Source organism: Pseudophryne corroboree, chromosome 1 (genome assembly GCF_028390025.1).
Source record: "Pseudophryne corroboree isolate aPseCor3 chromosome 1, aPseCor3.hap2, whole genome shotgun sequence".
Taxonomy (NCBI): Eukaryota; Metazoa; Chordata; class Amphibia; order Anura; family Myobatrachidae; genus Pseudophryne; species Pseudophryne corroboree.
Genome location: NC_086444.1, coordinates 196,234,411 through 196,260,454, shown reverse-complemented (window position 1 = coordinate 196,260,454; position 26,044 = coordinate 196,234,411).

Genomic DNA, 26,044 nt, shown 5'->3' with positions numbered 1-26,044 from the left:
GTAATGTGATTGACAGGAAATGGGTGTTACTGGGCGGAAACACGGCGTTTCAGGGGCGTGTGGCTGAAAACGCTACCGTTTCCGGAAAAAACGCAGGAGTGGCCGGAGAAACGGTGGGAGTGCCTGGGCGAACGCTGGGTGTGTTTGTGACGTCAAACAGGAACGACAAGCACTGAACTGATCGCACAGGCAGAGTAAGTCTGAAGCTACTCTGAAACTGCTAAGTAGTTAGTAATCGCAATATTGCGAATACATCGGTCGCAATTTTAAGAAGCTAAGATTCACTCCCAGTAGGCGGCGGCTTAGCGTGTGTAACTCTGCTAAATTCGCCTTGCGACCGATCAACTCGGAATGAGGGCCCATGTTTACTGCAGGGAGGGGGCAGATGTAGGATGTACAGAGAGCGTTAGATTTGGGTGAGTTATATTGTTTCTGTGCAGGGTAAATACTGGCTGCTTTATTTTTACACTGCAATTTAGATTTCAGTTTGAACACACCCCACCCAAATCTAACTCTCTCTGCACATGTTATATCTGCCCTCCTGCAGTGCACATGGGCCCTCATTCCGAGTTGATCGCTCGCAAGCTGCTTTTAGCAGCTTCGCACACGCTAAGCCGCCGCCTACTGGGAGTGAATCTTAGCTTATCAAAATTGCGAACGAAAGATTAGCAAAATTGCGAATAGACACTTCTTAGCAGTTTCCGAGTAGCTCCACGCTTACTCGGCATCTGCGATCAGTTCAGTCAGTTTCGTTCCTGGTTTGACGTCACAAACACACCCAGCGTTCGGCCAGACACTCCTCCATTTCTCCAGCCACTCCCGCGTTTTTCCCAGAAACACACCCATAAAACGGCCAGTTTCCGCCCAGAAACACCCACTTCCTGTCAATCACATTACGATCACCAGAACGAAGAAAAAACCTCGTAATGCCGTGAGTAAAATACCTAACTGCATAGCAAATTTACTTGGCGCAGTCGCACTGCGGACATTGCGCATGCGCATTAGCGACTAATCGCTCCGTTGCAACAAAAAAATAACGAGCGAACAACTCGGAATGACCCCCATGGTCTTGCCCAACTGCTAACAAACTTGCTGCTGCAATCAACTCTGAATTAGGCCCCATGTGCACTGCAGGGGGAGGGGGGGGGGGGGGGGCAGATATAACATGTGCAAAGAGAGTTGGATCTGGGTGTGGTGTGTTCAAGCTGAAATCTAAATAGCAGTGTAAATTTACAGGAGTTTTGTTAAAATGTCCTCTGTTGCAAGATCAGTGTTGTCTGGGTATGTTGGTTCATATGTATTGATCATTGGGCCTAATTCAGACCTGATCGTAGCAGCAAATTTGTTAGCAGATGGGCAAAACCATGTGAACTGCAGGGGGGACAGATATAACAGGTACAGAGAGAGTTACATTTGGGTGGGGTATGTTAAAACTGAAATCTAAATTGCAGTGTAAAAATAAAGCAGCCAGTATTTACCCTGCATTGAAACAAAATAACCCACCCAAATCTAACTCTCTCTGCACATGTTATATCTGCCCCACCTGCCGTGCACATGGTTTTGCCCATCTGCTAACAAATTTGTTGCTCCGATCAGGTCTGAATTAGGCCCATGGGGTACCACAGTGCCAGATACACATAAAATGCTCCCACAGTGCCAGATACACGTGCCCCCCATACTGTGTCCCATCCCCATCTGCATACCTAATACTGTGCCCCCTTCCCATCTGCATACCTATTACTGTACCCAATCCCCAGTATTTCTGCTCTCTGCTCCCTACTTTGTAGGATATGTTAACCTGATTTCCTACCAGTTTTCCACCAGGCTGCTCCTCGAGTCCTCCTGTAGCCCACTGTCTCTCATTACTTACAGCTGCAGTCTCCCACTCAGAGGCAGCTGCAGGGAGCATCGTGACATCTTAAAAGGCGACCCCGCGTTGAAGGCGGCAAGTGGCGCTGGGGGCAGACAGGTTGCAGGCAGGGAGTCCCTTGAGTCCCAAGTGCTATCGGCAGTGAAGTCTCCCACACGGGGTTCTTAACAACCATCCTAGAAGTACCGCACTAGTCACATGTGTGGCGGACAGCAAGACAGGCAGAGGCTGCTACCTGTCATGTTTGCTAAAAGGACATTCAGTGCTGCCGATCAGCAGAGCTGTCCATCCTTGTAACATACACTGAGCTGCTGGGTAGCATCCTCTGGATTGGCAGCCCCACAACCAGGGGCGTAACTAGAAATTCGTGGGCCTCATAACAAAATCTTAAAAGCGCCCCCCCCCCCCCCCGCCCCATTGGCCACTGGGAGGTAAATACACATTTGCCCCCACATGGAGAAAAAGTAATACCCAGCACCAGCACTGCAGACTCAGTGCCTCTATGTGCTACTCACCGAGCATCCGCAGCCAGACGTATACTGCCCATTAGGAGGAAAACAGAGGACCAGGAGGGATGCAGAGGGACATAAAGGGGTGCAGAGGAGCACAGAGGAGTTTAAAGGAACATAGAGGGTAGCAGAGAAGCACATATGGGTTCATAGGAGCACAGAGGGTGGTAGAGGAGCACATAGAAGTTCGGAGGAACATAGAGGAGTGCAGGGTAGCGTAGAGTAGCGCAGAGGGGTACAGAGGAATATAGAGGGGTGTAGAGCAGTACAGAGGGATACAGAGTAGCATAGAGGGGTGCACAGCCATACAGAGGGATACAGAGGAGCATAGAGGGGTGTAGAGCAGTACAGAGGGATACAGAGGAGCATAGAGGGGTGTACAGCAGTACAGAGGGATTCAGAGGAGCATAGAGGGGTGTACAGCAGTACAGAGGGATACAGTGGAGCATAGAGGGGTGTAGAGCAGTACAGAGGGATACAGTGGAGCATAGAGGGGTGTATAGCAGTACAGAGGGATTCAGAGGAGCATAAAGGGGTGCAGAGCAGTACAGAGGGATAAACAGGAGGATAGAGGGGTGTAGAGCAGTACAGAGGGATAAAGAGGAGGATAGAGGGGTGTACAGCAGTACAGAGGGATAAAGAGGAGCATAGAGGGTTGTACAGCAGTACAGAGGAGCATAGAGGGGTGTAGAGCAGTACAGAGGGATACAGAGGAGCATAGAGGGGTGTAGAGCAGTATAGAGGGAGACAGAGGAGCATAGAGGGGTGTAGAGCGATACAGAGGAGCATAGAGGGGTGTAGAGCAGTATAGAGGGATACAGAGGAGCATAGAGGGGTGTAGAGCAGTACGGAGGGATACAGAGGAGCATAGAGGGGTGCAGAGCAGTATAGAGGGATACAGAGGAGCATAGAGGGGTGTAGAGCAGTACAGAGGAGCATAGAGGGGTGTAGAGCAGTACAGAGGGATAAAGAGGAGCATAGAGGGGTGTAGAGCAGTACAGAGGAGCATAAAGGGGTGTAGAGCAGTACAGAGGGATACAGAGGAGCATAGAGAGGTGTAGAGCAGTACAGAGGGATACAGAGGAGCATAGAGGGGTGTACAGCAGTACAGAGGGATACAGTGGACCATAGAGGGGTGTAGAGCAGTACAGAGGGATACAGAGGAGCATAGAAGGGTGTAGAGCAGTATAGAGGGATACAGAGGAGCATAGAGGGGTGCACAGCCGTACAGAGGGATACAGAGAAGCATAGAGGGGTGTACAGAGGGATACAGAGGAGCATAGAGGGGTGTAGAGCAGTACAGAGGGATACAGATGAGCATAGAGGGGTGTACAGCAGTACAGAGGGATTCAGAGGAGCATAGAGGGGTGTACAGCAGTACAGAGGGATTCAGAGGAGCATAGAGGGGTGTAGAGCAGTACAGAGGGATTCAGAGGAGCATAGATGGGTGTAGAGCAGTACAGAGGGATAAAGAGGAGCATAGAGGGGTGTAGAGCAGTACAGAGAGATACAGAGGAGCATAGAGGGTTGTAGAGCAGTACAGAGGGATACGGTGGAGCATAGAGGGGTGTAGAGCAGTATAGAGGGATACAGAGTAGCATAGAGGGGTGTAGAGCAGTACAGAGGGATACGGTGGAGCACAGAGGGGTGTAGAGCAGTACAGAGGGATAAAGAGGAGCATAGAGGGTTGTACAGTAGTACAGAGGGATACAGAGTAGCACAGAGGGGTGTAGAGCAGTATAGACGGATACAGAGGAGCATAGAGGGGTGTAGAGCAGTACAGAGGGATCCAGAGGAGCATAGAGGGTTGTAGAGCAGTACAGAGGGATACAGAGGAGCATAGAGGGGTGTACAGCAGTACAGAGGGATACAGTGGAGCATAGAGGGGTGTACAGCAGTACAGAGGGATACAGAGGAGCATAGAAGGGTGTAGAGCAGTACAGAGAGATACAGAGGAGCATAGAGGGTTGTACAGCAGTACAGAGGGATACAGAGGAGCATAGAGGGGTGTAGAGCAGTCCAGAGAGATACAGAGGAGCATAGAGGGTTGTACAGCAGTACAGAGGGATACAGTGGAGCATAGAGGGGTGTAGAGCACTATAGAGGGATACAGAGGAGCATAGAGGGGTGTAGAGCAGTACAGAGAGATACAGAGGAGCATAGAGGGTTGTACAGCAGTACAGAGGGATACAGTGGAGCATAGAGGGGTGTAGAGCAGTACAGAGGGATACAGTGGAGCATAGAGGGGTGTACAGCAGTACAGAGGGATAAAGAGGAGCATAGAGGGTTGTACAGCAGTACGGAGGGATACAGAGTAGCATAGAGGGGTGTAGAGCACCATAGAGGGATACAGAGGAGCATAGAGGGGTGTAGAGCAGTACAGAGGGATACAGAGGAGCATAGAGGGTTGTACAGCAGTACAGAGGTATACAGAGAAGCATAGAGGGGTGTAGAACAGTACAGAGGGATACAGAGGAGCATAGAGGGGTGTAGAGCAGTACAGAGGAGCATAGAGGGGTGTAGAGCAGTATAGAGGGATACAGAGGAGCATAGAAGGGTGTAGAGCAGTACAGAGGGATACAGAGGAGCATAGAGGGTTGTACAGCAGTACAGAGAGATACAGAGGAGCATAGAGGGTTGTACAGCAGTACAGAGGGATACAGAGGAGCATAGAGGGGTGTAGAGCAGTACAGAGAGATACAGAGGAGCATAGAGGGTTGTACAGCAGTACAGAGGGATACAGAGGAGCATAGAGGGGTGTAGAGCAGTACAGAGGGATACAGAGGAGCATAGAGGGGTGTAGAGCAGTACAGAGGGATACAGAGGAGCATAGAGGGTTGTACAGCAGTACGGTGGGATACAGAGTAGCATAGAGGGGTGTAGAGCACTATAGAGGGATACAGAGGAGCATAGAGGGGTGTAGAGCAGTACAGAGGGATACAGAGGAGCATAGAGGGGTGTAGAGCAGTACAGAGGGATACAGAGGAGCATAGAGGGGTGTACAGCAGTACAGAGGGATACAGAGGAGCATAGAGGGGTGTACAGCAGTACAGAGGGATACAGAGGAGCATAGAGGGTTGTACAGCAGTACAGAGAGATACAGAGGAGCATAGAGGGTTGTACAGCAGTACAGAGGGATACAGAGGAGCATAGAGGGGTGTACAGCAGTACAGAGAGATACAGAGGAGCATAGAGGGTTGTACAGCAGTATAGAGGGATACAGAGGAGCATAGAGGGGTGTAGAGCAGTACAGAGGGATACAGAGGAGCATAGAGGGTTGTACAGCAGTACAGAGGGATACAGAGGAGCATAGAGGGGTGTACAGCAGTACAGAGGGATACAGTGGAGCATAGAGGGGTGTACAGCAGTACAGAGGGATACAGAGGAGCATAGAAGGGTGTAGAGCAGTACAGAGAGATACAGAGGAGCATAGAGGGGTGTAGAGCAGTACAGAGGGATACAGAGGAGCATAGAGGGGTGTACAGCAGTACAGAGGGATACAGAGGAGCATAGAGGGTTGTACAGCAGTACAGAGGTATACAGAGGAGCATAGAGGGGTGTAGAACAGTACAGAGGGATACAGAGGAGCATAGAGGGGTGTAGAGCAGTATAGAGGGATACAGAGGAGCATAGAAGGGTGTAGAGCAGTACATAGGGATACAGAGGAGCATAGAGGGTTGTACAGCAGTACAGAGAGATACAGAGGAGCATAGAGGGGTGTAGAGCAGTACAGAGGGATACAGAGGAGCATAGAGGGGTGTAGAGCAGTATAGAGGGATACAGAGGAGCATAGAAGGGTGTAGAGCAGTACAGAGGGATACAGAGGAGCATAGAGGGTTGTACAGCAGTACAGAGAGATACAGAGGAGCATAGAGGGTTGTACAGCAGTACAGAGGGATACAGAGGAGCATAGAGGGGTGTAGAGCAGTACAGAGGGATACAGAGGAGCATAGAGGGTTGTACAGCAGTACAGAGGGATACAGAGGAGCATAGAGGGGTGTAGAGCAGTACAGAGGGATACAGTGGAGCATAGAGGGGTGTAGAGCAGTACAGAGGGATAAAGAGGAGCATAGAGGGTTGTACAGCAGTACGGAGGGATACAGAGGAGCATAGAGGGGTGTAGAGCACTATAGAGGGATACAGAGGAGCATAGAGGGGTGTAGAGCAGTACAGAGAGATACAGAGGAGCATAGAGGGTTGTACAGCAGTACAGAGGGATACAGTGGAGCATAGAGGGGTGTAGAGCAGTACAGAGGGATACAGTGGAGCATAGAGGGGTGTACAGCAGTACAGAGGGATAAAGAGGAGCATAGAGGGTTGTACAGCAGTACGGAGGGATACAGAGTAGCATAGAGGGGTGTAGAGCACCATAGAGGGATACAGAGGAGCATAGAGGGGTGTAGAGCAGTACAGAGGGATACAGAGGAGCATAGAGGGTTGTACAGCAGTACAGAGGTATACAGAGAAGCATAGAGGGGTGTAGAACAGTACAGAGGGATACAGAGGAGCATAGAGGGGTGTAGAGCAGTACAGAGGGATACAGAGGAGCATAGAGGGGTGTAGAGCAGTATAGAGGGATACAGAGGAGCATAGAAGGGTGTAGAGCAGTACAGAGGGATACAGAGGAGCATAGAGGGTTGTACAGCAGTACAGAGAGATACAGAGGAGCATAGAGGGTTGTACAGCAGTACAGAGGGATACAGAGGAGCATAGAGGGGTGTAGAGCAGTACAGAGAGATACAGAGGAGCATAGAGGGTTGTACAGCAGTACAGAGGGATACAGAGGAGCATAGAGGGGTGTAGAGCAGTACAGAGGGATACAGAGGAGCATAGAGGGGTGTAGAGCAGTACAGAGGGATACAGAGGAGCATAGAGGGTTGTACAGCAGTACGGAGGGATACAGAGTAGCATAGAGGGGTGTAGAGCACTATAGAGGGATACAGAGGAGCATAGAGGGGTGTAGAGCAGTACAGAGGGATACAGAGGAGCATAGAGGGGTGTAGAGCAGTACAGAGGGATACAGAGGAGCATAGAGGGGTGTAGAGCAGTACAGAGGGATACAGAGGAGCATAGAGGGGTGTACAGCAGTACAGAGGGATACAGAGGAGCATAGAGGGTTGTACAGCAGTACAGAGAGATACAGAGGAGCATAGAGGGTTGTACAGCAGTACAGAGGGATACAGAGGAGCATAGAGGGGTGTAAAGCAGTACAGAGAGATACAGAGGAGCATAGAGGGTTGTACAGCAGTATAGAGGGATACAGAGGAGCATAGAGGGGTGTAGAGCAGTACAGAGGGATACAGAGGAGCATAGAGGGTTGTACAGCAGTACAGAGGGATACAGAGGAGCATAGAGGGGTGTACAGCAGTACAGAGGGATACAGTGGAGCATAGAGGGGTGTACAGCAGTACAGAGGGATACAGAGGAGCATAGAAGGGTGTAGAGCAGTACAGAGAGATACAGAGGAGCATAGAGGGGTGTAGAGCAGTACAGAGGGATACAGAGGAGCATAGAGGGGTGTACAGCAGTACAGAGGGATACAGAGGAGCATAGAGGGTTGTACAGCAGTACAGAGGTATACAGAGGAGCATAGAGGGGTGTAGAACAGTACAGAGGGATACAGAGGAGCATAGAGGGGTGTAGAGCAGTATAGAGGGATACAGAGGAGCATAGAAGGGTGTAGAGCAGTACAGAGGGATACAGAGGAGCATAGAGGGTTGTACAGCAGTACAGAGAGATACAGAGGAGCATAGAGGGGTGTAGAGCAGTACAGAGGGATACAGAGGAGCATAGAGGGGTGTAGAGCAGTATAGAGGGATACAGAGGAGCATAGAAGGGTGTAGAGCAGTACAGAGGGATACAGAGGAGCATAGAGGGTTGTACAGCAGTACAGAGAGATACAGAAGAGCATAGAGGGTTGTACAGCAGTACAGAGGGATACAGAGGAGCATAGAGGGGTGTAGAGCAGTACAGAGGGATACAGAGGAGCATAGAGGGTTGTACAGCAGTACAGAGGGATACAGAGGAGCATAGAGGGGTGTAGAGCAGTACAGAGGGATACAGTGGAGCATAGAGGGGTGTAGAGCAGTACAGAGGGATAAAGAGGAGCATAGAGGGTTGTACAGCAGTACGGAGGGATACAGAGGAGCATAGAGGGGTGTAGAGCACTATAGAGGGATACAGAGGAGCATAGAGGGGTGTAGAACAGTACAGAGGGATACAGAGGAGCATAGAGGGGTGTACAGCAGTACAGAGGGATACAGAGGAGCATAGAGGGATGTAGAGCAGTACAGAGGGATACAGAGGAGCATAGAGGGGTGTAGAGCAGTACAGAGGGATACAGAGGAGCATAGAGGGGTGTAGAACAGTACAGAGGGATACAGAGGAGCATAGAGGGGTGTAGAACAGTACAGAGGGATACAGAGGAGCATAGAGGGTTGTACAGCAGTACAGAGGGATACAGAGGAGCATAGAGGGGTGTACAGCAGTACAGAGAGATACAGAGGAGCATAGAGGGTTGTACAGCAGTATAGAGGGATACAGAGGAGCATAGAGGGGTGTAGAACAGTACAGAGGGATACAGAGGAGCATAGAGGGGTGTAGAGCAGTACAGAGAGATACAGAGGAGCATAGAGGGGTGTAGAGCAGTACAGAGGGATACAGAGGAGCATAGAGGGGTGTACAGAGGGATACAGTGGAGCATAGAGGGTTGTACAGCAGTACAGAGGGATACAGAGGAGCATAGAGGGGTGTACAGCAGTACAGAGGGATACAGAGGAGCATAGAGGGGTGTACAGCAGTACAGAGGGATACAGAGGAGCATAGAGGGGTGTAGAGCAGTACAGAGAGATACAGAGGAGCATAGAGGGTTGTACAGCAGTACAGAGGGATACAGTGGAGCATAGAGGGGTGTAGAGCAGTACAGAGGGATAAAGAGGAGCATAGAGGGTTGTACAGCAGTACGGAGGGATACAGAGTAGCATAGAGGGGTGTAGAGCAGTATAGAGGGATTCAGAGGAGCATAGAGGGGTGTAGAGCAGTACAGAGGGATACAGAGGAGCATAGAGGGGTGTAGAGCAGTACAGAGGGATACAGAGGAGCATAGAGGGGTGTAGAGCAGTACAGAGGGATACAGAGGAGCATAGAGGGGTGTAGAGCAGTACAGAGGGATACAGTGGAGCATAGAGGGGTGTAGAGCAGTACAGAGGGATACAGAGGAGCATAGAGGGGTGTAGAGCAGTACAGAGGGATACAGAGGAGCATAGAGGGGTGTACAGCAGTACAGAGGGATACAGTGGAGCATAGAGGGGTGTAGAGCAGTACAGAGGGATACAGAGGAGCATAGAGGGGTGTACAGCAGTACAGAGGGATACAGTGGAGCATAAAGGGGTGTAGAGCAGTATAGAGGGATACAGAGGAGCATAGAAGGGTGTAGAGCAGTACAGAGGGATACAGAGGAGCATAGAGGGTTGTACAGCAGTACAGAGGGATACAGAGGAGCATAGAGGGATGTAGAGCAGTACAGAGGGATACAGAGGAGCATAGAGGGGTGTACAGCAGTACAGAGGGATACAGAGGAGCATAGAGGGGTGTAGAGCAGTACAGAGGGATACAGTGGAGCATAGAGGGGTGTAGAGCAGTACAGAGGGATAAAGAGGAGCATAGAGGGTTGTACAGCAGTACGGAGGGATACAGAGGAGCATAGAGGGGTGTAGAGCACTATAGAGGGATACAGAGGAGCATAGAGGGGTGTAGAACAGTACAGAGGGATACAGAGGAGCATAGAGGGGTGTACAGCAGTACAGAGGGATACAGAGGAGCATAGAGGGATGTAGAGCAGTACAGAGGGATACAGAGGAGCATAGAGGGGTGTAGAGCAGTACAGAGGGATACAGAGGAGCATAGAGGGGTGTAGAACAGTACAGAGGGATACAGAGGAGCATAGAGGGGTGTAGAACAGTACAGAGGGATACAGAGGAGCATAGAGGGTTGTACAGCAGTACAGAGGGATACAGAGGAGCATAGAGGGGTGTACAGCAGTACAGAGAGATACAGAGGAGCATAGAGGGTTGTACAGCAGTATAGAGGGATACAGAGGAGCATAGAGGGGTGTAGAACAGTACAGAGGGATACAGAGGAGCATAGAGGGGTGTAGAGCAGTACAGAGAGATACAGAGGAGCATAGAGGGGTGTAGAGCAGTACAGAGGGATACAGAGGAGCATAGAGGGGTGTACAGAGGGATACAGTGGAGCATAGAGGGTTGTACAGCAGTACAGAGGGATACAGAGGAGCATAGAGGGGTGTACAGCAGTACAGAGGGATACAGAGGAGCATAGAGGGGTGTACAGCAGTACAGAGGGATACAGAGGAGCATAGAGGGGTGTAGAGCAGTACAGAGAGATACAGAGGAGCATAGAGGGTTGTACAGCAGTACAGAGGGATACAGTGGAGCATAGAGGGGTGTAGAGCAGTACAGAGGGATAAAGAGGAGCATAGAGGGTTGTACAGCAGTACGGAGGGATACAGAGTAGCATAGAGGGGTGTAGAGCAGTATAGAGGGATTCAGAGGAGCATAGAGGGGTGTAGAGCAGTACAGAGGGATACAGAGGAGCATAGAGGGGTGTAGAGCAGTACAGAGGGATACAGAGGAGCATAGAGGGGTGTAGAGCAGTACAGAGGGATACAGAGGAGCATAGAGGGGTGTAGAGCAGTACAGAGGGATACAGTGGAGCATAGAGGGGTGTAGAGCAGTACAGAGGGATACAGAGGAGCATAGAGGGGTGTAGAGCAGTACAGAGGGATACAGAGGAGCATAGAGGGGTGTACAGCAGTACAGAGGGATACAGTGGAGCATAGAGGGGTGTAGAGCAGTACAGAGGGATACAGAGGAGCATAGAGGGGTGTACAGCAGTACAGAGGGATACAGTGGAGCATAAAGGGGTGTAGAGCAGTATAGAGGGATACAGAGGAGCATAGAAGGGTGTAGAGCAGTACAGAGGGATACAGAGGAGCATAGAGGGTTGTACAGCAGTACAGAGGGATACAGAGGAGCATAGAGGGATGTAGAGCAGTACAGAGGGATACAGAGGAGCATAGAGGGGTGTACAGCAGTACAGAGGGATACAGAGGAGCATAGAGGGGTGTAGAGCAGTACAGAGGGATACAGAGGAAGCATAGAGGGATGTAGAGCAGTACAGAGGGATACAGAGGAGCATAGAGGGGTGTACAGCAGTACAGAGGGATACAGAGGAGCATAGAGGGGTGTAGAGCAGTACAGAGGGATACAGAGGAGCATAGAAGGGTGTAGAGCAGTACAGAGGGATACAGAGGAGCATAGAGGGATGTGCAGCAGTACAGAGGGATACAGAGGAGCATAGAGGGGTGTACAGTAGGCAGTGCTAGCCTGCCGCGTACGCGGCCGCGTTGAGCGCCAGCCTGTAGAGGGTGCTGCTGCAGAGAGGGATTCACTTTTTAAATCTGATCGGGTCCTGCAGGATGCGCTGTGAATCATAGTCCTGCGGACCCGATCGTTCCCCAGTGCCTGCCTCCCCAGTTAGTCACCGCTGGCATCAGAGGATCTTAGCAGCACGCAGGCTGGAAGTAAGGAGGGGGCGGGCACATGGCAAATCAGTGAAGGGATCTTTTCTCATTCATCAATAGATCCGCTTCCAGTATCCGTCTGCTGCCACTGGATCTTCCTCTCAGCGCTGCCTCTCCTCTCAGATAAGTCTCACTCACCCCCATATACACACACATGTAGAGACTTTATCTATGAGACATGGACACTGCCATCATTATGGATGCATTATACATGCATCCATCATTACTACTGTGTGTTCCTATGTTTATATATTATGTGCATGCAGTCACCCAGTATCTTCCTATCACCCCTGCCTCATTCACCCACCATCTTCCTATCACCCCTGCATCAGTCACCCACCATCTCCCTATCACCCTGTCTCAGTCACCCACCATCTCCCTATCACCCCTGCATAAGTCACCCAACATCTCCCTATCACCCCGACATCAGTCACCCACCATCTCCCTATCACCCCGGCTGCATGTGACGTCACGCAGTCGCCCTGATCACGCACCCGTTCGCACCGCACTGCCCCCCCATTTAGAAGCCACGCCTAGGAACTGGAGCGTTCCCCCCCCCCCCCTCCCCCCCCCCCACACACACACACACACACACACACACATGCCCTGCAAAAGCCTCCGCCTGATTGACAGGCAGAGGCGTTCCAATTTTCTGCGGCACCCCGCAGTAAATGCGGGCACATGCGCAGGACAGGCGCTGCCCATGCACACGCATTCTTTTCGCAATTTTTGTGTTTGTGCTTGGATTGCGTTTTGCGATCCAACCTGAATCGGTCCCAATATGCGCTAAATTCTTCCCCCCACCCCCCTCATATTTTAAAAAGAAAATAGTATTGTATTGAGGTATTAATTAGTTTAGATATCTTAAGTGTGGCTTTTCTGAATTAAAAAGAAATCGTTGTAAAGGGACTGGTGTATCTGTTCAATGTAATTGGCAATTCGGCTGATTTTACAACAGGCACATCTCCTCTACAGACAGTTCCACGTGCTCATCATGTGCCTCTAGCTTTAGTCAAATAGATGGATACTGTAGGGGTGGCGAGTCCAAGGTTCATCTGAGTTCATTGCCAGGGGCCCATTCCTCAAACCCATGCACTTTTTAAGCGTTATAGACATTTCCTGGAAAGGGCAGTCTGGAATCTTCTAGTCAGTGGAATCGTGGGCACTTCTAATCCAGTCACTGCTGCTCTATGCATTCAGCTGTCACGCAGTCCAAGAGATGACTCAGCTCGGATTTACTGAATCCTTTGCCAGTGGATTTCCCAGTATGTCAGCTCAGCTGTAGCAGACAGCCTATCCCTGACAACCAGCAAAAAATCACACATGCACTTACTATAAAACCCACTTCCTTCCAATTCAGTGCACAACACCCGTCATGTAGTTTGTACTGTTTTACTGTACTGTACTGTGCTTTGCTTTTATATTGCAGCTGTAGTCTGGAACATTGACACTCAATAGCCCGATTATGACACCTGGGTTTATAATTAATTGTCAAAGTAACATCTTTCTTTAGATTCATGGACCTGTGAAACATGATTTAATGAATCTCTTTAAAGGTGTCCTTTCATCAAAGCCTGGTGTCATAAGGTTACATACCCTCCAACATGACCCACCCCACTAGGTACAAAATGCTCTGTTTCTGGACTTCCCTCTTAATTTATTATTGCCATCATCTGTGAAGAAACAGCTTTCTTATCATTTAACTAGTTCAACACAGCTGATGGCAATCATAAATTAAGAGGGAAGTCCAGAAACAGAGCATTTTGTACCTAGTGGGGCGGGTCATGTTGGAGGGTCTGAGGTTATCTCGGGCACGGGTCTGGTGGCAGACCTTAGCCCCGGCTGCACTAGCAATGACGCACACCAAGCTTGTTCTTGGCACACAGTGTTGGCACTTTATGACATTTTATAGGAAAACATTTTCCACTGCTGTTTGAAATGTGATTTCCCCCTAAAGCTGGCATCTGATTAAAAGTAATTTATAGTGTCCCTTTGCTAATATGCCTCGTGGTCAGGGTCTTGTGCTACTTGGCACAGGCTAATGTTGACTCTGTAGCCTCTAAAGATTTCCCAATGACTCTACCCATGTTGTCTTTTATATGTACACTGCTTACATAATATGAGTTAATATATTCATAAGTTATTAAATCACTATTGCCTGTCTGTGGCCAGTTTATTCTAGAGCAATGTTAATGTATTAAAACTGTGATGGCAGGCAAAAGTGAGTAAATAAAGAAATGGTGATATTATATGCAATTAGTAACATAGCCTCAATGTGTCACGTAGGTATTGCTTATTGTTTTTTTTTTATGGGTCCAGTACGTTATGTGTTATTATCCAGACACCATAATGTGGGCAGGTACAACATGCCGACAGAGAAAATGCTGACATGTGTAACACTTGTCAGCATTTCATCTGTCTGCGTGTAGTACTTGCCTTTTTCACAGTGTCGACATTGTGAAAAAGGTGATTGCCCCTTTAAACAAACGTCTGAGATCAGTCGGCATCCCGCACCTCTGGTGATCTTGGACACGATTACATCTCGCCGAATGTCCACTTGCAAAATGTTGACACTGACAAACATTCACCATAATGGTGTCAACTTTTTGACAGTTGACATTAGGATTGTCAGCACGTTGACTACATCCATTTTTATTGCTGTGGGGTTTTGATATCTAGTCATGCTAGAAATACATAGTGTATATGGCTGTGCTGTGCAAGGAGCTTTTTTGTCATATGTTGGTTGTGAAGGCTAGTTGGTTATATAGATTGCAGAGAACCTTCAAAATTGGTGTGGCATACTTACCAACTTTTATATACTCATAGTATTTTAGCCACACCCACCTCATACAGACCGCAATTCCCAGCATTATCTCCCTATACTGCCTACTGCACTCGGAAGTGGGTGGGATGCAGGGCAGCGTACCCACTATTTCGATGGTGCAGGGGGACTACCTGAAATATTGTGAGTCTCCCGCAATTTCCAGGATAGTAGGTATGAGTAGGTATATGGTGTGGTATATAAAGTCGACATTCAAACTGTTGACACCAGAATGTCGACATGTTAACAATTCAAGTGTACATTCACTTTCAATGTTAGCCTAACTTCACTGCAGCCTTACCCTAACCTTAACCCTAATCCTAAAACCGCCCTTCGACATTGTCAGTGTGGACACTGGGTCTGATTCATATTTGTATTCAAACCCGATGGTGGGGTTCTCTGCAGACACAAAACCAATTCTGCGCATGTGCCGAACTGGCCTTGTGATGTCACTCACTTCCCCGTCAGCCGCAGCTTGATTGACATGCTGCAGAGTTTGGGGCAGAGTAGGGGGTGACACATACCTCCCAACTTTTCTGTGAAAGGAGTCGGGACCCTTGCGCGGCTTAGCTGGAAAGGGGCGTAGCCTCGGTCAGGAGAGGCATGGCCTCACCTGAGTGGGCGTGTTCTCACCAAATTTACCTATTTTCCAGCCTTGTGGGGGCGTGCCCAGTGCTCCCCACGCATGGCATCTATTCAGAGATCACTCACTGCTGTGCAGAGCAGAGCAGCGGGTGAGCAAAGACTCCCTCAACTGACCCCCTGCCTGCAGGACACTGTGACCCATGGGTGGGACAGCAGGACAGTGTACAAATAGTGGGACTGTCCCACTGGAATGGGACAGTTGGGAGGTATGGTGACACCCAGGGGCGGATTGGCCTGCCGGGACGCCATGACGGTCTCCACTCGGCTGGTCCCTTCATCTCATCAGGGGCTGCCCATCACCCCTACCCCTGCCCCATGCCAGGCTTGCTACCGCAAGCATTAGACCCTCCCCCCAGCCAGAGCTTACAACTGCGGGCGATGATGCCTTCCTCCCCCCCGCTGAAGTTTAAAGCCGTAGCATGTGCAGGGAGAACTCTCCCCGCAGCCGGAGCTTACACTCACGGCCGATAGTGCTTTCCTCTCCCTGCTGAAGTTTGCAGCCTCAGCATGTGCAGGGAGAGCGGGTCTGCAGCAGAGGTCAGCAATCCTGGAGCTGTGACTACATCCCCAAGTTAGAGCCATGGAGTGATTTCACCTGTGCACATATAGCCACCCTTATTTGTGTTCTAACAAAAGAATTGTCACCTAGCAACCACAACAAGGAGATGAGGAAGGTTCCTTATTTTCTGAATCTGCCATAATTAAAATTTGGTCACCTATTTAAGAGCCCAGGCCATGCAAGAATATTAAAATCTCACATACGATGAGTAAAAGTACTGAAACTTCTGTCCTTTTCATTATTACCACCATGGTGAAATTGTATGCCACAAATTCTCTAGTTAACACACTAAGGGCTAAATGTAATAGCGTCTGAGTTGCCGGAGGTACAGGACTTTATAATGTCTGACCATCTTTCTTAAAGCAGCAATCATTTACAAGGCAAAACCAGGTTGATTTTGCCTTGCAAATGATTGCTGCTGTAAAAAAATGGGTAGACTCGCACAAAGGCCCTGCCCCCCCCCCCCCCCCGCCCCTTCCCCAGCTATCATGCGCACGCTTTGCTCAGCAGATGCCTACCTGCCATGTTTAGGCTCATAGGGGCTGTGTGTTACACCATGCAGCCTTCGTGGCCCACCCTGCAAATGGTCCAGATATGCATGCATTGTCTGCAACGCACCCCAGCAACGCCGCCCCAAAAACAGACCACACCCCCTCAGCAGACCTCGCCCCAATTAAGGCTGCTTCCATAAATTGCCCGGGCTGGTTTTCCATCCCAATCCGCCCCTGCTGGCACCCAGCACCGTTCTTCAGATGGGTCCGGATCTGCCTCTTCAGACACAGACTTTCTGTAGCCCTGTGTATAGATCCTGCGGCCAGCCTACATAAACTTCAGCTGGCCCATGCCAGTAAGCATCGCAGATTGGTCACGATGGGGATCCATGGCTGCATCCTCAGACATAGCACTCGGATCCTTGCTAATGCTAACAGGAGGTGTCTATCTCCTACAGGTGCCTCCTGCTGCATTAGAATTTTAATTAGACAGATTCGCACAGCAGCTTCCTTGTGACTGTGCAATTCCATACAAACATGAATCGGGCCCATTGTGAATGTCGTCATGCTGAATGTCGACATTCTATCCATATCGCATTTTCAGACCATGTCAACATTCTGAATGTCAAAATAAATACCCTTCAATATCTAGTAGCCAACATCTACTAAAGAGCTACAGACTTACTAATCTAAAGGAATACTTGCCTACATTTGAATTCTCCTCTCAGAGAGAAGACTGGAGAGGAATAGAATGTGGGCAGGTATGGGGGTGGAGCCAGACCAGTTGCATCATTAGGCTCCCCCTAGTGGTAAAATGCCATGATTTGCATAGGGTGTGGAGCTAAAATGATGCAATTACAATAGAATTGTGTGATTAGGCTCTGCCCCCTCCCCACAGACCTAGTATTCAATGTATTTATCTACCCCATCTGCCCACTTCACTAGGAAGTGGGCGGGATGCAGAAGGGTTGCCTACTCTTTCGGGGGTGTGGGGGACTACACGATAAATCGGGTGTCTCCCCAGGATCCGGGTGAGTAGGCAAGAATGACTATAGGACTTTTTAATGTTGAAGATTCTGCTTAAAGTAAGGTTACTCTCATGTCTGAGAGATGCTACTTTAAAAATGTATTAGCTGGAAATTGTAAGCACATACTGTACTATGGGGGTCATTCCGAGTTGTTCGATCGTTGCCGATTTTCGCAACGGAGCGATTAAGGCAAAAATGCGCATGCGCATGATACGCAGTGCGCATGCGCTAAGTATTTTAGCACAAAACTTAGTAGATTTACTCATGTCCGACCGAAGAATTTTCATCGTTGAAGTGATCAGAGTGTGATTGACAGGAAGTGGGTGTTTCTGGGCGGAAACGGACCGTTTTCTGGGAGTGTGCGGAAAAACGCAGGCGTGCCAGGATAAAACGCAGGAGTGTCTGGAGAAACGGGGGAGTGGCTGGCCGAACACAGGGCGTGTTTGTGACGTCAAACCAGGAACGAAACGGGCTGAGATGATCGCAGTGTAGGAGTAAGTCTCGAGCTACTCAGAAACTGCTAAGAATTTTCTATTCGCAATTCTGCTACTCTTTCGTTCGCAATTCTGCTAAGCTAAGATACACTCCCAGAGGGCGGCGGCCTAGCGTGTGCAATGCAGCTAAAATCTGCTAGCGAGCGAACAACTCGGAATGACCCCCTATATTTTATGATTTCCAATTTAATATGCACACTAATGGCACTATTTTTTATTGGATTATATGGCTGGTATTTAATATTATTTCAATCAAACAAGTATAGTGATTGCTTACACACATCAAATAAATAGAGACACGGGGTAATTCAGAGTTGATTGCAGCAGCATATTTGTTAGCTAATGGGCAAAACCATGTGCAATGCAGGGGGGGGCAGATATAACATGTGCAGAGAGAGTTAGATTTGGGTGGGTTATAATGTTTCTGTGCAGGGTAAATACTGGCTGCATTATTTTTACACTGCAATTTAGATTTTAGTTTGTACACCCCCCCACCCAAATCTAACTCTCTCTGCAAATGTTATATCTGCCCCTCCTGCAGTGCACATGGTTTTGCCCAACTGCTAACAAATTTGCTGCTGCGATCAACGCACAGTGTATATTAAGGTTTTCTGTGCAGCCTGACATGTGTCTTGTTTTTATTTATTTATTGATTTATTTTTAAATGTGGTACTAACTTGGTTTTATATGTACAGTATGCAATGCAGCCTATTCTCAATGCAGCCTATTCTCAAATTATATAATATACAGTGTATCCGGAAAGTATTCACAGCACTTCACTTTTTCCACATGTTATGTTACAACCTTATTCCAAAATGGAATTAATTAATTTTCCCCCTCAAAATTCTACACACAATAACCATAATGACAACGTAAAAAAAACTTTTTTGAGATTATTGCAAATTTATTAAAAATAAAAAAACTAAGAAATCACATAAGCATTCACAGCCTTTTCTCAATACTTTGTTGATGCACCTTTGGCAACAATCACAGCCTCAAGTCTTTTTGAATATGATGCCACAAGCTTGGCACACCTATCTTTGGGCAGTTTCGCCCATTCCTCTTTGCAGCACCTCTCAAGCTCCATCAGGTTGGATGGGAGGTGTTGGTGCACAGCCATTTATAGATCTCTCCAGAGATGTTCAATTGGATTCAAGTCTGGGCTCTGGCTGGGCCACTCAAGGACATTCACAGAGTTGTCCTGAAGCCACTTCTTTGATATGTTGGCTGTGTGGTTAGGGTCATTGTCCTGCTAAAAGATGAACCGTCGCCCCAGTCTGAGGTCAAGAGCACTCTGGAGCAAGTTTTCATCCAGGATGTCTCTGTACATTGCTACATTCATCTTTCCCTCTATCCTGAATAGGCTCCCAGTTCCTGCCGCTGAAAAAACATTCCCACAGCATGATGCTGCCACCACCATGCTTCACTGTCGGGATGGTATTGGCCTGGTGCTGAGCGGTGCCTGGTTTCCTCCAAACATAATGCCTGGCATTCACAACGGTATCCGGACTCCAGGTCGACAACAAAAAAGGTCGACACACCTTAGGTCAACGCCAATTGGTCGACACACCTTAGGTCGACATGGACAAAAGGTCGACAGGAACAAGGTCGACGTGGAAAAAGGTCGACATGAGTTTTTCACAATTTTTTTCTTTTTTGGAACTTTTAACTTAACTTAACTTAACTTTGGAACTTAACGATCCATGTGGACTACGATTGGAACGGTAATCTGTGCCGAGCGAAGCGGAGCGAAGGCACCATGCCCGAAGCATGGCGAGCGAAGCGAGCCATGCGAGGGGACGCGGTGCACTAATTGGGGTTCCCGGTCACTCTACGAAGAAAACGACACAAACCCCCCCATAAAAAACTCATGTCGACCTTTTTCCATGTCGACCTTGTTCCTGTCGACCTTGTTCCTGTCGACCTTTTGTCCATGTCGACCTAAGGCGTGTCGACCAATTGGCGTCGACCTAAGGTGTGTCGACCTTTTTGTTGTCGACCTGGAGTCCCAGACCCTTCACAACAAAGAGCTCAATCTTTGTATCATCAGACCAGAGAATTTTGTTTCTCATGGTCTGAGAGTCCTTCAGGTGCATTTTGGCAAACTCCAGGCTAGCTGCCATGTGCTTTTTACTAAGGAGTAGCTTCTGTTTGGCCACTCTACCATACAGGCCTGATTGGTGGATTGCTGCAGAGATGGTTGTCCTTCTGGAAGGTTCTCCTCTCTCCACAGAGGAATGCTGTAGCTCTGACAGAGTGACCATCGAGTTCTTGGTCACCTCCCTGACTAGGGCCCTTCTCCCCCGATCGCTCAGTTTAGATGGGCGGCCAGCTCTAGGAAGAGTCCTGGTGGTTCCAAACTTCTTCCATTTACAGATAATGGAGGCCACTGTGCTCATTAGAACCTTCAAAGCAGCAGATATTTTTCTGTACACTGCCTCAGATTTGTGCATTGAGACATCCTGTCTCGGCGGTCTACAGACAATTCCTTTGACTTCATGCTTGCTTTGTGCTCAGACATGCACTGTCAAGTGTGGGACCTTATATAGACAGCTGTGTGCCTTACCAAATCATGTCCAATCAACTGAATTTACCACAGGTGGACTCCAATTAAGCTGTAGGAACATCTCAAGGATGATCAGTGGAAACGGGATGCACCTGAGCTCAATTTTGAGCTTCATGGCAAAGGCTGTGAATACTTATGTACCTGTGATTTCTTAGTTTTTTATTTTTAATAAATTAGCAAAAATCTCAAAAAAACTTTTTTCACGTTGTCATTGTGGGTGTTGTGTGTAGAATTTTGAGGGAAAAATTTATTTATTCCATTTTGGAATAAGGTCACAAAATATGGAATAAGTGAAGCGCCGTGAATACTTTCCGGATGCACTGTATACCATTATTAGCACCAGAGCAGGGCTCTCTGCCACCCTGTGCTGGCCCAGCCCCTGAGTGTGTGATGTCACTCAAGGGGTGGGGCCACTGGCAGAAGAAAGTGGAGAGCTGCCCAGACTGACTCTCTGGGCAGCTCTACATATGTACTGCAGGGTGCATGTCTGCAGCATCCTTTGGACCCTATGAGCAGCACTGAAGCAGCACTACTGGCCGCAGGGTGCTGTTCCAGGCACTGTGTTAGCCAGGTGCAGGGGCCACATCCAGAGCCTTGAGCTTTGGACAACAACACTGCCGAACGCCCCTTCCTACAGCCTTGGTAATGTCAGTATGCTAATTTAAATAGCGAGTAAAATAAAACAAAACTATTTTGTATATATAATTTTATAACAGCCTATGTTAAAAATTGTATTATTCTTTATCAATACTAACCATATATAACAGATTATCTACATTTTGCAATAGTTGCTGTTAAATAATGTGAGAGGGACAGAAGTAAAAGACTGACTGTTAAACAATAATACTTATTGGAAAAACATTGATTCTAAACCAGGCACCTCCTCTTTGTGACCTTAGACAATTCACCTCATAGTGTCCTCTAGGACAAGTACAAATTTCAATGTTTTCTTCCTAGTAAAACAATTTATAGAAAAAAATGGGCAATTATTAAAAGTTTGCTTCATTACTCCACAAACTTAGACTTTGGCAAGTTCATCCCAAATACAGCAGTTAATATTAACTGAAGCACAGCTGAAATGTGTACTCTTCTACTAAATACACACAATACTATGTGGTATTTACATACATTACTTCAAACTTTCCTTTCTTAAAGGGGGTTTCCCCAAGCAACATGAATTTATTCTCATATACATCCCCTACTACAACTTACACTAAAGACATTGGGGGTAATTCTGAGTTGATCGCAGCAGGAACTTTGGGGGTCATTCCGAGTTGTTCGCTCGTTGCCGATTTTCGCAACGGAGCGATTAAGGCAAAAATGCGCATGCGGTTAGTATTTTAGCACAAAATTTAGTAGATTTACTCACGTCCGAACGAAGAATTTTCATCGTTGAAGTGATCGGAGTGTGATTGACAGGAAGTGGGTGTTTCTGGGTGGAAACTGGCCGTTTTCTGGGAGTGTGCGGAAAAACGCAGGCGTGTCAGGGAAAAACGCGGGAGTGTCTGGAGAAATGGGGGAGTGGCTGGCCAAACGCTGGGCGTGTGTGTGACGTCAAACCAGGAACGAAACGGCCTGAGCTGATCGCAATCTGTGAGTAAGTCTCGAGCTACTCAGAAACTGCTAAGAAATTTCTATTCGCAATTCTGCTAATCTTTTGTTCGCAATTCTGCTAAGCTAGAATACACTCCCAGAGGGCGGTGACTTAGCGTGTGCAATGCTGCTAAAAGCAGCTAGCGAGCGAGCAACTCGGAATCACCCCCTTTGTTAGCAGTTGGGCAAAACCAGGTACACTGCAGGGGGGTCAGATATAACATGTGCAATCTCAATCTTGAGAAAGGTCACTGAATGACCAAAATGCGTTGTTTGGAGGAGGAGAGGTGAGGGATCTGCTTTGGAGCTGACGGTGTTTTGCTGATAAAACGTTCAGTGCGGTGGTGCCGGGCTATTCAGCATAGGACTCCACAGCTATCTATTCGAGCTAGCCCACCGCACCAACAAACCAGGGTGAGAGACTGTTTCCATGTGTGTGGAATTGAGCACAAGTCACTTTCATTAGAGCACCCGGCTCCTATCTACCTCACAAGTTTGCGTCATTTGCACATTGTCATTTTATTGTTTTTAATGTTGTACATGCACATTTTTCCATTAAATGCTATTCCTGTGTGTCAAAAATACACACTGTTTTTTTATTCTAAGTTCCAATAAGGGTATTTCAAATCTGCAAAGGTTGTGTTAGAAATACACACTGTGTTTTTTCATTCTGAGCACTAATAAGGGTATTGTACATCTAGAAAGGTTGTGCTCCAAGGATCCTATATCAATATTATTTCTACTAGTAAAGGATGGAGAAAAATTGTATATTATTATTATTATTATTATTACATTTTATTTATAAGGCGCCACATGTGTTTCACAGCGCCGTACAAAGGACAGTACAGGTAGACAAAACACAGCATTACAGTAAATAAATAACAGAAATAGAGTACAGGTAACATAGAGCACCACACATTCTCAAGACATAATACAGCTAAGATGTAAGTATTGAGGGAGTGATCATCGTACTACTTGAGGCTGGTGGCCATAGAGGGAGATGAGCCTTTACTAGCAGGGTAAAGATGGTCGTTGAGTAGGATAGAGCTGCGAGTGAAATGTGTCGAGACGAGGGCTTAGATAACCAGAGGAAGGAGGGCCCTGCTCTGAAGAGCTAACAATCTAGTGGGGAGGGGCGACAGACAGATGACAAGAGGTGCAGGCAAGCGGGAGGTAGCCTGATGGCAGTATGCAAGCAAAGCTGAGATGTTCACGGCATGAGGCAGGGGGGTGGAGGCGCGGCTTCAGGACTGGAATATGCATCGGGAGGGTATGCTTTGATGAATAGGTGGGTTTTTAGTGCCCATTTGAAGCTTTGCAAGGTCGCGGAGAGTCTAATGGAGCGGGGGAGTGCGTTCCACTGAAGGGGTGCAGCACGGGCATAGTCTTGAACACGAGCATGGGAAGCATATTAGCCCCTAACTACAAAGATAATGTTTATAAGAGACAGTACATCTCCAAGCCATACAGTTACTTCTGCACTCCTCATACTTCAGTATCTAATTAACCAGCGCTCAAGGTTCGGTAATTAGGAGGGCTTGCGTATTTTTCTCTTATGCTATAATTAGTGTGGAGGATATGACCTTTACTATCAGAATTTAAATACCTGTTTTTCATGCAACACTTTCCCATAGATGGGTTTATGTTATCACTGCAGTCGGCCCATAATCTAAAAGTGCACTTTAATTAAACTCCTTTTCATGTCTTTGTGCAGCCAGTCATTAAACTATGACTGAACACCTTTTAATACCATTAATTAAGCATGGGCTACGCTCCTTTAATCTATAGGTAGTATATTTTGCCTAAGCTGACAAGAGCATCAATAGTTTCTGTGGAGAACAAGGAATGAGGGAACTCGCTAACTTCATTGATCACGGTGACATAAACATTAGTGAAATGAAAGACAGCTATCCGGAGATCATTAAGTGCAGGGTCCGCGCTACCGCTAGGTCAACCAATATGGCTTAGGGCATCAAGGTTTAGCAGGATAAATACATTTAGTAACATAATGTCAATTATTCATATTGTCAGGAGCTTGACAGGTGTCAGCGGATGTGAATGGATGTGAGTCCACGGGAAGATGCACTTAAACAGGATCAGTTGTTTAACTGACAAGAACAGCATGCAGGTAGTGCAGGTGCAGTAGATGTACATAACAGGCAAGTACAGTCAGGAGCATAGTCTGTACTTTGTGGGTCCCATAGCAACAGTTTGAAGGGGCCCTGTCCCAATGCTTCTAGAGAGACGCCTCTCTGCAGCAGTTGTTAATTGTATGCCCCATTATAGTATCCTAGGTTATTTTATGAAACATAGTAGTGCTCTAGTTCACATTATGTCACATTGTATGGCTGCCTAGTGTTCCCAGCAGGGCAGGAGGGCTTCCTGAAAAAGGTCAGAGCAGGTGGCAGACAGTGCATCTCAAGGAATGTAGCAGGGTTGGGGCAGGTGCCAAACAATGCATATCCAGGGACGTAGCTGAGATAAGGGCAGGTAGGCAGTGCATCTTGTGAATGCCAAATTGCTTTCTCACAAATATTTAAAATGCCCGCTCTAATATATATTGCAGACGCCAGGTGCATCTTATTACCATATACAATAAAAGTGCGATGTACATCGCAAAACACTGCATACCATAAGAGAAAACAATACACCCACACATTATCTGAGTTCCAAAGCTCATTGATGTATATATTTGTTATTAAAAAGGATATGGATTCAATATATTACAAAGTACTGTATACCTATAGTTACATGGTTACACTCACACAGTAAGCAGTTAAAACATACAGTTACATACAGTTTGAGTTACATGCCAGCATACAATACCATTATCCTTAAGTTATATAAATTTGTCTTTCCATATCACTCTCTCTCTCTGTAAAGTAATGCTGGGACTCCATCTTCCTCTGAGACCAAAACAGGAACTGACCTCCTGTGTGATCAGCATTGTGTTATCTAGTTTGGGGGAGGGGACTCTCTCTCATTCATGATGAGTCACTAGTCTCTTTGTATGTGCTAATCAGGTTCAGCCTTGAAGACATCCAAAGGGGCTGGCCTGAGCTTCCTGTCCACTGTCCTAATAAGAGTGATTTTTAGCTTTCATACATGTAATCATAACTATTTGTTGCAATGTCCTATAACTTAATAACAAGTATCAAATTAATCTACACATTAATCTGGTTGCTTTAATAGTAAATATGACAGGTCTATCTTGTTTCGTTCAAATAATATACATACATGACATTACTTCATTATATATAATTTTAAATCATCATGATGTCTGGCGCTTGATATTATTATAGTTATGTACTGTATTAAATAAGTGTTGAATCCATCTCTGTGGCATGTCCGTGTAAATGCGTGTGTTACCATATATTGCTGTGCTTGCTGCGCATATTTGCAAGTATAGCGACTCATAATGTGTGTAGTTTGTATGTTCTCTTTATGTAATATTTTTGACTTCGACAGTCCACCCTTTGGCAGTAAACAATAACTGCCATCAATTATTAACATAATAAAAAAAAAATATTTCATACAATAATCAGTGACCTAGACACAAGTATGTATGCATTTCGCAAATCAGACACTTGACTATATTTGGGGAAGACAGGGAGGAGGACGAGACATCCTCTATATGCACTCGGCGGTCACGGGACCACTGGTTGGGTGTGGGACAACATTCAACCTATAGAGTATGCTGGGACAGTGCTTTGGCCTATAATGTCTGATTTGCGACGAACATTTCACACATACATGTACCTACGTCTTTGTACACTGATGTTTGGATTTTATTGAGGTTCTGCTGGGTAGATGAAGAAGACACAAACAAATCTTGACAGTGACATATAAAATTTTCATGATCTACAT